General features: G+C 51.0%; 1 long non-coding RNA gene across 3 annotated transcripts; it reads left to right on the top strand.

Annotated features, from left to right (window-relative positions):
- Positions 1-3840: 3840 nt before the first annotated feature.
- Positions 3841-13926, top strand: LOC122709524. Of its 3 annotated transcripts, none has more exons than XR_006345541.1 (6): positions 3841-4261; positions 4413-4455; positions 5510-5868; positions 6207-6394; positions 7431-7648; positions 12499-13926. It is a non-coding gene; the product is annotated as an uncharacterized LOC122709524 (long non-coding RNA). The 3 variants fall into 3 exon arrangements; XR_006345542.1 differs by having other exon boundaries at positions 6190-6394; XR_006345540.1 differs by having other exon boundaries at positions 5510-6394.
- Positions 13927-14208: the final 282 nt, after the last annotated feature.

Raw genomic sequence — 14208 nt, 5'->3', positions numbered from 1 at the left:
ATAAGGGAGAAAAATACAAATTTTGGAAGAAAATAAGCAATTTCACAATGTTTCCATTTGCTCCATATCCAACTTCATTGCTTCAGGGGGTAGCTTGGAAATTTTTCTCCTGAAAGTGCAGTAAATATTCCTGTAGACTGTCTGTTTTCTGACCTGGAAGAAAAGGCTAGAGATGACAAATTTCCTAGACAACTCTGGGAAATCTGTGTTGATGGTACCTCTGATTTTAAAATCTTCATCCTTTCTTTCAGTAAAAACACTTGAAATCTTGCAACAAGGCAGAAGAGAGCAAATTCCTGCTTCTTTAATTAAAAAAAAATCTTTTAAGCCTTGGTGGTTGCTTCGTTTGCATGTAAATGCCAGGGGGTGGGGGCAGGGGACAATGTTTTAGATGCCTTTTGAGATAGTTTAGGGGGACAGCACAAAGCAGCCACCTTCCTCCCCATTAGAAATTCTGATTTTACACCATTAATTGGCATTTTCAAAACAACCCGCACCCAATTTGAAGTCCACAAATAAAATCCAAGCCCAGATGCTGTGTTCACACTTGCATGCATTTAACACTTCATAAGCAGTTCATTAAACTGATAACACTTTAAACGGTAACACTGCCTCTTTCAGACTCCCTCAGCCTGTAATTGTCCTGAGGCTCCGAATGAACCCTTCTCAGGCTGGAAACCGCAGGAATTTACATTCTTGACGTGTGTCTCTTAATTATGGACACCAGAGTCCCTGAGTCACAGAGGGCCAGGCTCGGGCCTGCACGCCCCAGTGACCGTGCACACAGGGACAGGCCCCAGGGGCTGTCGCCAGGGCGGCGCAGGGACCTATCCCAACAGAGGAAAACCCAAGTCTCAAAATTTTCCTGAAAATCCTCAGCTGCGTTTCAGCCAAGCCCCTTGCTTCTTCTAAACACCTTCCTTCTGACCTGAAACTGGTTTCCCAGGCGTGAATCTTCCTGATTCAAAAGGATATGGGATGCGCCTTCACCACCTTCCTTCTAAGGGCCCTAACGCCACCGCCCAAGTTCTCTCCAGAACACGGGAGGCCCTAGCGCAGGGAGGCCTCCCACACTCCCCGCAAACACCCCCAGGAGGAGGGTGAACTGTGGTTAGAGAGGCAACAGAATGTCTGGGTCCGCAGTACACCTCCTGGAACAGTGGAAAGGTTAATGGCCATTGGCTATTCGGACCGTGCCCGGCAAATGTGAGCCCTGTATGCCTTTCATTCAAACCCACAACAAGCCAGAGAGGACACTGGCCCTCTTCTGTGGACGGTGACCCAAGACCAGCCTGGCCCGAGTCAGGGGATGACCGTGGTCAGTGACTCTTCAGTGAGCACAGGGCTCTGTGCTAAATCTTTTCCTGCATCATCTCCTTCAATCCTCCCAACCGGTCCGGACTAATACCATCCCCACTTTGCAAAACAGAAAAGGGAGGTGGAAAGTCAGGGACAGTATTTGGAACTCAAGTCCTTTGGGCACTCCTCACAAGGCAATTGTGGAGAAGGAAATGGCAATCCACTCCAGTATCCTTGCCTGGAGAATCCCATGGACAGAGGAGCCTGGCAGGCTACAGTCCATGGGGTCGCAAGAGTCGGACACGACTTAGCAGCTAAACCATTACCACCACCACCAATAAGGCAATGGACTTCTAGGCCATGGCCCCTCGGCGGACACCAGGTGTGTACAGCGAATTAGAGGTTCTCACCGTCTGGCACCGGGGGTTTCACTTCCAGGGAGGCGAGAATCCTGTCCCTCTCGCCTCCCCCACCCCCGCCCCCTGCCCAGCTCGAGGTCGGGACCCCTGAGTTCCCACGCCGGCCACCTGCCCTGGAGATGATTTCCAGCCCCCTGGAAATGATGGGTAACTAACTGATGGGTAACTGATTAACCTGAGCGGGGCTTTTGCAACGCTGGAAGCGACCCGCGAGCCCCTTTCCCAGGCCGGGAGCCCCGCGGTCTCTCGGAACCAGAAGAGGACCCGCGATTTCCCTGCGCGGAGCCCTCCGTGAGCGCGCGCGGGGTCTGGAGCAGCCGCGGCTCCGAGGCCGGGCCCACAGCGCCATCGTGTGGTCTGAGAGGGCAGCACGGTTGGGGCCGTCGGCTCCCACCTTCTCCAGGACCAGAATGGGTTAGGCGACCCCTGCGGATGGGGAAAGACCGCCCTGTCCTAGAGGAACATCACCTGGGCTCCAGCTCTGGGCGTGGGCGGACTGTGTGGCTGCAGCCGCAAAGGGAATGGCCCGGTGGAGCCCTGCTGGGTGAGGACTCTTTGGTCAGACCTGGACTCTCAGCGTGGGGAGCAAGCCACTCAGCCTCTCCCCGTGGGGGACCAGGTTTGCCACAGAGAAAGGCGCGCTGGTGACAAAGGCTGCTGGGAGTCTTCTGCTGCTTCGAGGATGCACCAGACTCTGGGCAGGAAGCAGGGCAAGGTTATATGAAGGCTCCTGCTAGCATTCGTTCGTTTGTTGTAGGTTCATCCAGTAAATCAGTTCACAAAAATGTCATGAGTTCCTCCTATTGCCACTGGGACTCTAGGTGGCTCTCGATACAGAAAAAACTAAAAGTGATGGCTTAGAGTAGAGTGGGTGGCTTTGCGGGTCACATGAAGCCCCTGGATCCTTTTAGTTCTAGAATGGTCGTGTTCTGTGTTAATATATGATGTCACAAGAACTGCAGACCTTTATGTTAACTACCAGTTTTTTCAAAATAGCATTGAGCACAAATGGTATTTCAGGATAACTACCAATTGCAAGGTGATATGAAAATAGCTGAGATTTCTTGGTTAGGAAGCCACAGTCACTGCTAATATACTGTGACATATTGCCTGTATTCATAATTGAAAAAACGTTACATTTCTGTTTGAGGTTACTCAGACTAGTGATGTAAATGCTTCCCTAGGCAAGTTCAAGAAGCTTCTGGATTCTATCCACAGAACACTTGGTTAAGAAGCCTGGTAGGTGAGCAGACAATAAGTAAGTAAACAGGGTGAGTATCGATGGTGCTGAAGGCCCTGAAGGAAATCGACAGGGTGATTTTGACAATAAAAACAGAAGAGAGGGCCTGACTCCTGTAGGATGTCACAAAAAGCCTGGAAGACATTTGATGTTACAAAGCCTCCTACAGAGGCAGGAAATGGCCACCAGGGGCCCCAAGTAGCATAAACCCTGCACAGTGAAAAATCCGACTCTCCAGTGAAAGACCTGTTTTTACTTTCTGACCATTGTGCTCCCCCCCCCCCCCCCGCCCCCGCCCCCGTTCCTAAAACCCAGACTCATTTACATCCTATGGCTCAGTGGTAAAGAATGCGCCTGCCAATGCAGGAGACTGGAGTGCAATCCCTGGGTCAGGAAGATCCTCTGGAGGAGGAAATGGCAACCCACTCCAGTATTCTTGCCTGGAGACTCCCCATGGACAGGGCAGCCTGGTGGGCTACAGTCCATGGGGTCCCAAAAGAGTCAAACACGACTCAGAGACTGAACAACAACAACTAGGCCCTAAAGGCATTTGATTTTGCAACTGTGCTTTTTGGGGCGAACCAGCCAAACAGCAGTGATCAGCCCTGCAAAACTGAACCCCTCAAAGTTTAAAGAAAAATCTCAGGATCTCTGAATAGTCCTAATTGCGAACCAACCTCCTTAAGGCTTGGAGAACCCCTGAACCTTCCAGGTCTCCACCATCTTTCATTCAAACTGATGCCCCAGGGTCCCCTTCCCTCAAGCTAGTGGATGTGGGACACCTGGGCTCTCATCCATGGGTCCCCAGTCCAGAAGCAGCACAGGGGCAGGGGGGCAGCATTTGGGGCAGGGGGAGAGTCGATAAGCTCAGGGTGGGTCGGAAGCGGCCTCTGTGGCTGGGTATGAACCACTGCGGCAGGCTTGTGGGGTGATGTCAGGGTTGGCAGCGGTGAAGAACAACTTTGTTGACAAGAAGATTAATTAGACAAACGTAGTGCCCATCAGCTATTACCGCCCCTCCTCGGGGTCAGCTCTACTCAAGCCTTTGCAAGAGACTTTTTTTGTTCATCTTTTAAAATGAAAGCTTAATCTCCTCACAAGGCAGCTAGAAAACAATTCATGGTGTGCCAGAGAGCAAGTACCTACAAGCAGGGGCTGGAGAGGAAGGGTTCCTGCAAACCGCCAGGCCTCGGGCTGGCCCCGCCTGGGAGCGACCCGGCCTCTTCCTTCTGCCTGTACAGACCCGGCCCCAGGAAGCATGTTGAGCCCTGAATCCTTCCTCACAAGGGAGGACGCCCCGCTGGTGAGCTCTCTTGATCTCGCTTCCTCTCTACCTTTCATGGGAGAGTGTCCCTGGAGAGGGGCTGGCAGCCAGCCACTCCAGGTCTGCAGAGCTTGGGGCCTTCCGCCACCTACACCTTCCCTCTTTTCAAATGCCCTCTTTCTCCCAACAGGAGCCTGCCCCATTGTCCTATTATTGGAAGAGACAATGAATCAGTAAGTCGTCATGGCCTCATTCATCATCCGATAACTATTCCTTGAGCCTCTTATGTGCCAGCAACACTGGGGAGGAAGGGGTGATCGTGATATGTCCCCTTGCTTTGGGGGGCAGAGGCTTACATTCTGGAAGGAGAGGCACAGCAGTGAGTAAGATAAATGCACACAGGCGCCTGTGGTAAAGGTCGAGATGGAGCAAAGTGAGGGGATATGGTGGAGAGGGCCTGGAGGTGGCAGCCATTTTGGCTAGGGTGTCCCAAGGAAATGAAATTGCAGTTGAGATCTGAGGAGGGAGGGAAGATGTGGGGGAGAGGTGGCATTCTCTCAGCTATAGGGGACAAGAGTCTGGTGGTGCCAAGGGAAGGGGCTCTCTGTAAATACCTATTGACTGAATGAATTAAAAAATGTTTCTAAGTTTAACATTTTAGTGTGAATTAGAACCTTCTGGGGACTTGCAGCCCCATCAGTCCTGTCAGGTTTCCCTGAGGTTCTGGAAAGCCCTCACTGTCAGGCTGTGCTGTGCTGGGCTTAATCGCTCAGTCGTGTCCGACCCTTTGCAACACCATGGACTGTAGCCTGCCAGGCTTCTCTGTCCATAGCAATTCTCCAGGCAAGAACACTGGAGTGGGTTGCCATGCCTTCCTCCAGGGGATCTTCCCGACCCAGGAATCAAACAAGGGTCTCCTGCATTGCAGGTGGATTCCTTACCAGCTGAGCTACTATGGAAGCCCCCACAATCAGGCTGTGGACACCCAAAGCTCATGGAACTTCAACAAGCCAGTCCCGGTAGCTTGTCAGAGCCCAGGTGGGCTTAGGGGGAGGCCCAGGCCCCAGGCTGTGCGTGGTGGGGGCAGCTGACCACATGGAGGCTCCAAGGCCCAGATGTCTCCTTGGCGGCAGATGAGCTGGCCTTCTCTTTCCCGGGCCTCTGAGAGCCTCCTAGGGCTGGGCACGGGTGATGGCACTTGATAGCTTTGTCAACCATTTTCTTATTAGAAAGCTCCGCGGGTCCCCCAGCAGCCTCCTGAATCCATATCTATTTCCTCTTGGACAGAACTGAGAATCCTGCCTGCAGGAATCAGCTGAAGGTCTACATTCTGCTTTGATAGCAGATGGGAGCCTGGGGTCCGATGGGCGTCTGCACCCAGGGCGATTCCGGGAGCCCAGAGGTGCCCCCCGCCCTTTGAGGAGCAAAGCACAGCGGTCATTGCACAGTCCTCCGTCTTCCACGGAAGGAGGAGCCCGTTCGCCCCCTTGAGGCTGTCCGGTGGGAGATCCGGGCGGGAATGGGCATCTGGGCTGCCTCCTGGGGCCACGCCCCTCTGTGGGCGGAGTCTCCGGCCTGGGGGCGGGGCCTGCGTCCTGTCCTTGCAGAGGTCATCTCGTGTCCAAGGAGTCCTGAATTGGCCCCAGGTCTGTGTGTGCCTGTCCCCCTCCATCTGTTTTCCTCCGGGTGACACGGCAGCTGGATGTGTGTGTGGGGGGGGTGGGGGGGGGGCGGTGGACAGAACTTGGACACGTGAGGCTGGTGGGTACATGCTCGTGTGCCCTCACACACATGTTCAAGACCCCTCCAGTGGGCCCACAAAAAGCTGGGGGTGGACCTCCAAGGGATGGGCCACAGCCTGGCTCCCCACACCGCCGTGTCCTGACAGCCCACTCCCAAGATTCTTAAGTTCAAACCTGGAGGAAGATGTTTATCAAGGTAGAAAAATAACACATTTTATCTCACAGCTTATTATCTTGATTAGGAATGGTAATCGACACATGGCTTGGGGCCTCCACGTTCACGCTTGTCCTGGCCTCCAAAATGTCAGGAAGTTAGGAGGCTCTTGGAGGAATTTACCAGAACCAAGGAATCCTCCTCATGGGGACAGCTGAGCCCGTGCCCCCTTTCTTGCATCCTCCCTGAATGAACCTCTGCACCCTGATCCTTCAGGTGAGGACCAGCCTGGGTTTAACATGAGGTCCCAGGGTTGACCCCAGACCTGATGAACAGAGTCTCGGGGGAGGGTCTTGGGAAGCTGTGTGTTTTTCCCCCGTTCCCCTTCCTCCATCAAGTGACTCAGAAGTGCGAGCCCTTCGTGGGGAAGGGGACAGAATTCTCTGTTTAAAGCCCAGCAGGGAAATGCAGACTGGGACTTGCCTGCTGTCTCTGAATAGATGTTTGGGGGCCCTGGGGTCAGATCATTGTAGGGTACCCCCTTTTCTGGCTGCACATGGAGAGGGCTCCAGACTCATGGGGCCTGACTTAAAAAACCACCCATGTCTGTCCTACACCCCATCCAGAGGCCCCCAGAGCCCCACCTGGCCTGATTCTCCTCCAGGAGAGGAGGGGATGCAAAAGTTAGAACAGGAGGCAGTGAATGGCCTGTGTATTATTCTGACCTGCCACTAACTGTGACTGTGGGCCTTTTTCTTTTCCCCTCTCCAGGCCTCAGTTTCCCAGGGCTATAAAGGTGATTCAGGAAAAGAAAAAAAAAAAACTCCACATAAGGCAGCAATTCACCTCTCCTGGTCACAAGAGAGGGCAAACGGATTAGAAAGTTTTCTGTCCTTTGGTCTAGCAGTGTTTGGAGCACTGAGTTACCAGAGGAAGTGAAGCCACTCAGTCTGACTCTTTGCGACCCTTTGGACTGTAGCTTATCAGGCTCCTCCACCCAGGGGATTTCCCAGGCAAGAGTACTGGAGTGGGTTGCCATTTCCTTCTCCAGGGGATCTTCCCAACCCAGGTATCGAACCAGGGTCTCCCACACTGCAGGCAGATGCTTTACCGTCTGGGCCACCAAGGAACAAACAGAAGACTCAGCGCCCATGCAGCGTTCGGCGGACTCATCCAGCTGCCTGACTCTTCTCCGTTTCCCGGTCTCTGCTGCCCTCTGCTGCCCAGAGCAGGCTGGGCCAGGCCGATGCAATCAGAGGACAGAAGTGGAGCCCAGAAACTCCTTTCTAAAGGCTTCTCTTTTTACTTGCAGGGCACTTGAGGCTCAGAATGGACAGCGACTTCCTCTAGGCCACGCAACAGCTCAGCAGGCCAGAGGGTCCTCTGCCCCATGACCCCTCCTGGGGCCTGGACCAGCCTCCAGGAGGGCAGCTTCTCGGGGCTCATTCCAGACCTGTCTCAGAAACAGGTGGCGGCCGCCGGGTTCAGCATTTTAATAAACCCTCCACGTGATGCTCATGCATACTCCAGGTGAGAACCTTTGCTATCGCTTTGGACATGGAATTTCAGAGGAGGAATAGACTTAAAAAAAAAATCATATTGTGCATCAGAGGAGCCTAGCAGGCTACAGTCCATGGGGTAGCAAAGAGTCAGACACAACTGAGTGACTAAGCAGACGCGCACACACACACATCTTTAAAATTAAAATGATACATGAAAATGCAGAAGTTCAACTACTTGGTTTTTATTTCATCCTTAGATTCAGCGCTGTGAGAAAGCTGGGTTCCCATAGCACACAGGTGGATTCCGTTCAAGGTTTTGCTGAGACTCCTTGGGGACACATAGTTTTTTCTCTGATCTGGGTGATGTGTGTGCCACTCCAGTAACTGACAGAGAGCCTCTGCTATCGAGCAGGATTTCTGCAGTCTGGAGAGACACATCTGATGACTGGCAGCATCAGGGGAAAGGCTTTGGACTTTTTCAAGACAGTCCTGATTTGAATTCATTCATCTATAGATTCACCCCTTCACTTATACAGCAACTGTTTATCAAGCACCAACTATGAATTCTGCAGACTTTGTTGGCTGTTTGGTCTTTGGTCTCTACCCTTACTGATACAATCCAGTAGGAAAGACAGATAGGAGACCAAAAATTGCACAGAAAAATGAATTCCACTGAAATTAATTAGTCATAATGGTAATGAGTTCCCTGAAGAGGACGTTCTGGGTGTTCTGATAGGCAGGAGGGCACAGCTTAGGGAGAGAGGATTATAAAACAGTGTGATGACATGTCTTATGAAGGAGGTGGTCCCAAGGGCTATGGGAGGAGAAGGGATGCCCTTTTCCCACGGGAGCTGCAGGGAGAACCCAGAAAAAAGACCTCACGGAGGTTGAGGGTTGGTGGGCTAAGTCTTTTTACTATTAGAATTTAAACTTGACTTTTATTATGAGACATTTTATTCTTAAAAATGTTTTGAATATAGATAACACAGTAAATGTCTTAAACCACAGACCCACTGTGTACACATAACCACTGACAAGCGTTTGCTCTAAAGACTGCTGAATATTTTATGTCAGTCTGTGTGATACTGTTATACTCTGTGAAAGCGTTAGTCACTCAGCCATGTCTGATTCTTTTGTGACCCCGTGGGCTGTAGCCCACCAAACTCCTCTGTCCGTGGGAATCTCCAGGCAAGAATACTGGAGTGGGTTGTCATTTCCTTCTCCAGGGGGTCTTCCTGACTCAGGGATCGAACCCGGGTCTCCTGCATTGCAGGCAGATTCTTTACCGTCTGAGGCACCACAAACCACCATACTATGTATTGTTTGGTGATTGGCTTTTTAAATGAACAATGTACATGGGCATTCTTTCTTCCTGCCTGCTCTTCGTGTGTGAATACCTCTTTGCTAGTACCTGGCTGTTTCAAATACATCCAATGCTTCTTTCATTTTAAGTTGTCCCCTCATCCCTAAGTGTACCCTGAACATGTCAGACCACTGGGAGGGGATCTTTCTTATGAAAGATGTGGTAGCTTTGGGACTTCTCTAGTGATCAAGTGATTAAGATTCTGTGCCCCCAGTGCAGGGAGCCAGAGTCCGTTCCCTGGTCAGGGTAACTAGATCATGCATGCTGCAACTAAGACCGGACACAGCCAAAAAAAAAAAAGAAAAAAGCAACCGAAAAACAAACAAAAAACTCATAAATAAAAATGTGGTAACTTTAAGATAGCAGTGGTGGTGTTCTGGGGCTTACTGTGGGAAAAATCATTACACAGTCAGAGAGATAATAATCCCCCAAGGGCCAGAAGAGCATAAAATCGGACAAGAAGCTCCAAGCAAGAGGTGGAGGGTTCCTGCCCAGGTGGAGACTGGGAGGGAGGAGAAGGGAGACAGCCGTGTGGATCTGGGGGGGTGGGGGTCACACTGGGAAAGGCAGAGCCTGCTTGGGAGCAGAGAGATCAGGGCTGAGGCGCTCACCGCCCACTTGCTTCCCTGGGTGGACACTGATGGGACCAACATCGTAACGAGGATCAGTCTCCTCCCCACAGACTGCCAATCCACAGTGGAGCCATGTGCCCTCACTGTGCCCTGGACCAGACATGGCCCCGGGACTCAGCATCTGAGGGTGACAGAGCCTTCCACAAGGTTCTGGTGACAACAGGCAGGAGCCAGGGTGGAGGGGGGAACAGCTCCCAGCGCACAGGTCTGCTCGAAGCAGTGTGGGGGTGTTCGTGCAGAGGGCAGGTGAAGAACTCGGACACAGAGAGAGGACGAGGGGCAGGAGAAAGCCCAGAAAACGATGTATGCACGTGTGCTGTGTTCACGGCTGACCAGCTGCTCACAGAATTCTGTGTCAGTATCAGAATGATGACTGCGCTTAAACTAGGGAAACCCAGATCACAGAGCAAAGTGCTCCAGCCAGCCAGCCAGTGACGGAGGAAGGCCCTGCCTGGGTCTTCACTCATCTCTGAAGGGTCCAGAGAGTCGGCAAGAGGAGGAGGTGGACGCACCCCTGTGCTGAGAAGACGGACCTTTGTAAGCCATCGGGGTCTTTTATGAGGCAGGTAGCCTGGCAGGCACGTCAACTCTTAGTTGCCTTCGCTGTGATGGGAGGAAAACAGAGGGATAAGCAAATAAACTCAATCCTGGCCGCACATTAAAGCCACTTGGGGGTACTGTGCAAACCTCAGACACGCAGACCCCAGCTCTCGAGACTCCAGCTGAACAAGGCTGGGTGGTTATGTGATTTTTTAAAAAGGAGTTTACACACACATATCCGAGAGCCAGGAGGGAGGCAGAACTGCCTGGGACCCTACTCTCAGAGCACAAGTGTATCAGGGAGGGGCCTCCGTAGCTCAGAGAGACCAGGGTACTCCAAAGAGTTGCATATCTTTTAGCTTTTTAAAAAATTTCTTGCCTTTTATCATAGTAAAGCTAAGAGGTGAAGCGTGATGCTGATGCTGTCTTATTTTTATGATTATGGAAGTCACAAACTGTCAGCACAAGAGCTGATTTTGGCCCAGAGAGGTATTTTGTTTGGCATGCACTGGATTTTTTTTTTTTAAAACTCAAGCCAACGTTTAAAAATCTGGATATCTCATGGAGTTATTTGGACTTGCAGCTTCTTTAGAAAGATCAAAAGCTCGGACACTTGGTGCCCCGATGGCACTATTTCTGGGCCAACAGACAGCAGGTGATGAGCAGGGGCTACGGCTTACTTCGCTGAGCCTGTTGCCCTGGGACCCCCTAATATAGGGTGGGCTTTGGCACTGCACCCCAACAGTCTTACTGGCACTTATGGTTGACTTTCTGATTTGTTTTTGAGCCTGTGGACCCCAGTCATCAGATCACAGAAAAAAATTATCGTCCATCATAACCTAATCTGTGCTGAAATCGAGCAACACAAAGTGAGTTGCTCACGGTTCTTTCCAAAACAGAAAAGGGTATACACTTCATTTTGCCCCAGGAACCAGCCAAACACCACCAGCCAACTAGTCAAAATTATAGCAACACTGTCTGTTTTCATTTTTAAAATATTGTAACCACAAACATATCTAGAGGGGAAAAAAAGCTGCTGACTTTGACGTTGCTGGTCATTTCCAAGTTCCCTGTTGTACACTGTGTCTGCTCCTTTGCTCACTAATGCAAGGCAAGCATTATCAAAGCCAACGGAAGATTCAATAGTGACTTGCCTTCTCTGGCTGCCTTGGGGGAGGGTGCTTATGTGGCATTTACAGTGCACAGTGCGGTCCAGAGACCATGCAGGTGAGGAACCAGGGCTACTGAATCTTACCGTTTTCTTCAAGTGGCAAAAATGGTTTTTTTCTGGGTTTATACCTGAAAGGACTGATGTTGAATCTGAAACTCCAACACTTTGACCACCTAATTCGAAGAGCTGACTCATTTGAAAAAACCCTGATGCTAAGAAAGATTGAGGGCAGGAGAAGGGGACGACAGAGGATGAGATTGCTGGATGCAATGAACATGAGTTTGAGTAAACTCCAGGAGTTGGTGATGGACAGGGAGGCCTGGAGTGCTGCAGTCCATGGGGTCGCAAAGAGTCGGACATGACTGAGTGGCTGAACTGAACTGATATGTGATGACAGAGAGGCTGAGAACCAGAGTGAAGCTTTCAGCAGACAAAAGGGGATTGAGGCTTGGGAGGCTTGGGAACACGATATAATATGTGGGGTCAGAGGTGGGGCACCCTGAGAGGCTTGGGAACACGATATAATATGTGGGGTCAGAGGTGGGGCACCTGATCTGGGTGGTGGGGGAGTGGGAGGCATGAGGTGGGAGAGGATGTTCAGTCTTGAGGATGTGAGGATGGGTAGATGTTCTCCAGGCAGATGAGGCAGGAAAGGCATCCCAGACAGCAAGGGCCAAGCTGTGACTATGTCACATGGTCAGCAATCACAGGTGTCTTGGGTTGATCACGTTGTAAGGTGCAGAGAACAGATGCTGAGAGAGAGGCGTGGCCTGACCCTAGATGATGGAGGGTATTTCATGCCATTTAACTTGAGCCTAGGGGGTTCAGTGACATAGTTACATTTATGGGGAAGACAGGAGCAAAGTGGTTTTTTTAAACTTGGAAGTGAAGCTCTGGTAGCAGAGAAGGAAGGGAGGGACATCTTCACTGTTGCAATTCAACAAAGCACAACTGGCTAAAAGCAAGCAGAATGCAGAGAGGACCTGTGATCAAGCGGGTTTGGTAACCTTGAATACCATGTCCTTGGCTTGAAGGGACTCAATTTGTATATGACATATGAAAAGTCCCGAGAAGGTCTGCAGTACAGTAATTTGCTCAACTATGTTTATTTTGGCAGTTTCTAAACTTATTTGACTATGATGTTTAAAACATATTTATTAATATTTTTGCAGGACATTACAGTTCTAAGGAACACATACTGGGATAAATTGGAAAAATGGATTTTCGGCTCCAGAAGCCTGGAAAGCTAAAACCACAAAGAATCCCAGACACTGGAATCTTCCCCGAGCCAGAATCCTGGGTCTGGATAGCTTTGACTACCCAGGGCTTCCTTGGGCTGTGGGTGCTGGAACTGTTGCTGTCCATGGTTTTCCCTAATCCACAGCGGGCCTCGGAAAGAAAGGCCAGCAAAGCATCACGAGTGCTTCTGGAAAGATGGGAACAGAAGGCGGGGAGCCTGGTTATGTCAACCTGGTTGACAGTGAAATTTCTAGTCCAGAAGTGCAACTGAAAACCATTCCTCTGTTTCTGGAACTGTGGACTCTTCCCTGACAAAGCGGATTCAGTAAAACAAACGCAGAAACAAAGGCAAACAAAATAAACAAAGGCAGAAAGCCTCCTCCAACTTGGCCAGGAGATGAGGACGGGGGAATGGAAGCAGAATTCTTACCGTTCCAGGTGAAGAAGGAGGGCATTGGCCCTACCGCTTGAGGTCCCTGAGGAATTCCCAGTCCTCCTTTTTGCTCAGAGGAGGCGTCTTAGTTGGCCAGAATTGCCATTAAAAAAAAAAAAAAGAGCACAAACTTAGTGGCTTGAAACAAGAGAAATTTGTTCTCCTGGGATTCTGGAAGCCAGATGTCTGTAATCAAAGTTGGTAGGGCCATGCTTTCTCCGCAGGTTCCAGGGAAGAATCCTTCTTGCCACATCTCGGCTTCTGTCCTTCCAGTGAGCCTCAGCGTCCGTGGCTGGCAGCTACATCACTCCAATCTCCACCTGTCGTCACAAAGCCTTCATCCCTCTGTGTTCTCTCCTCTTCCTATAAAGACACCATCATTGTCTGATGATGTCATCTCAAGGTCTAATTACTTCTGCAAAGACCCTATTTTCAAATAAAGTCACATTCTGAGGTTCCAAGTGGACATGAATTTGGTGGGAGGGGGATCCCATTCAAGCCCCTACAGGGAGTCAGCAATTCCCCGAGTCTCCAGCAGGTGTTCCCGTGGCCTTCCTCTTGGCAGAGGCTGACATGTGTGTCTGTGGGGCTCTCTCTGTGTTGAGTTGGATTCGATCATGGCCTGAAGGTCTGGGAGCTCGGAGGCTGGGCTGCAGCCCTGAAATTCACCAAGCCTCTCTTGTTACCCTGTGAAAAGCCAGAGCCCCCACCTCTCAGACACAGCTATGCTATTCATGTCCCCACCAGCCAGCTGAGGCACGAGAGACCGAAATTTCACGGGGAGTCGAGTTTGGCTCAAAAACTTGAGTGAGCGGGAACTCAGGGTTGTGATGGAACTTAGAGGTTTTCCTTTGTCTCTTTGCTTTTCTAACCTGCCATTGTGTTCTTGAAGTCATGAGCTGGCTCTGTTTCTAGAAGTGGTTGGAAACTCTGTAATCACCTTGGGGATGGACTTTCTTTGTTGCTGGACAAAGTGGCTCCAGGGGTTCTGGGGAGCCCTTTGGGGTACACTGCTCCTTCCCCAGGCCCTGAACTTGGAAGCGCAGGGGGAAAAGTTAGGAGAGGCTTGGAAGCAGAGTCGGGGAGAAGTTAGGAGGGGTTCCCCACCATTGACAGCCACAGATGCACATAGGGTCCCAAGAGACAGGGAGGCTCATGTCCGACTCTGCAACCCCATGGACTGTAACACGCCAGGCTTCCCTGTCCTTCA

The sequence above is a fragment of the Cervus elaphus genome, chromosome 15, assembly GCF_910594005.1.
Source record: "Cervus elaphus chromosome 15, mCerEla1.1, whole genome shotgun sequence".
Taxonomy (NCBI): domain Eukaryota; kingdom Metazoa; phylum Chordata; class Mammalia; order Artiodactyla; family Cervidae; genus Cervus; species Cervus elaphus.
This window is presented reverse-complemented; position numbering and strand designations above follow the sequence as displayed.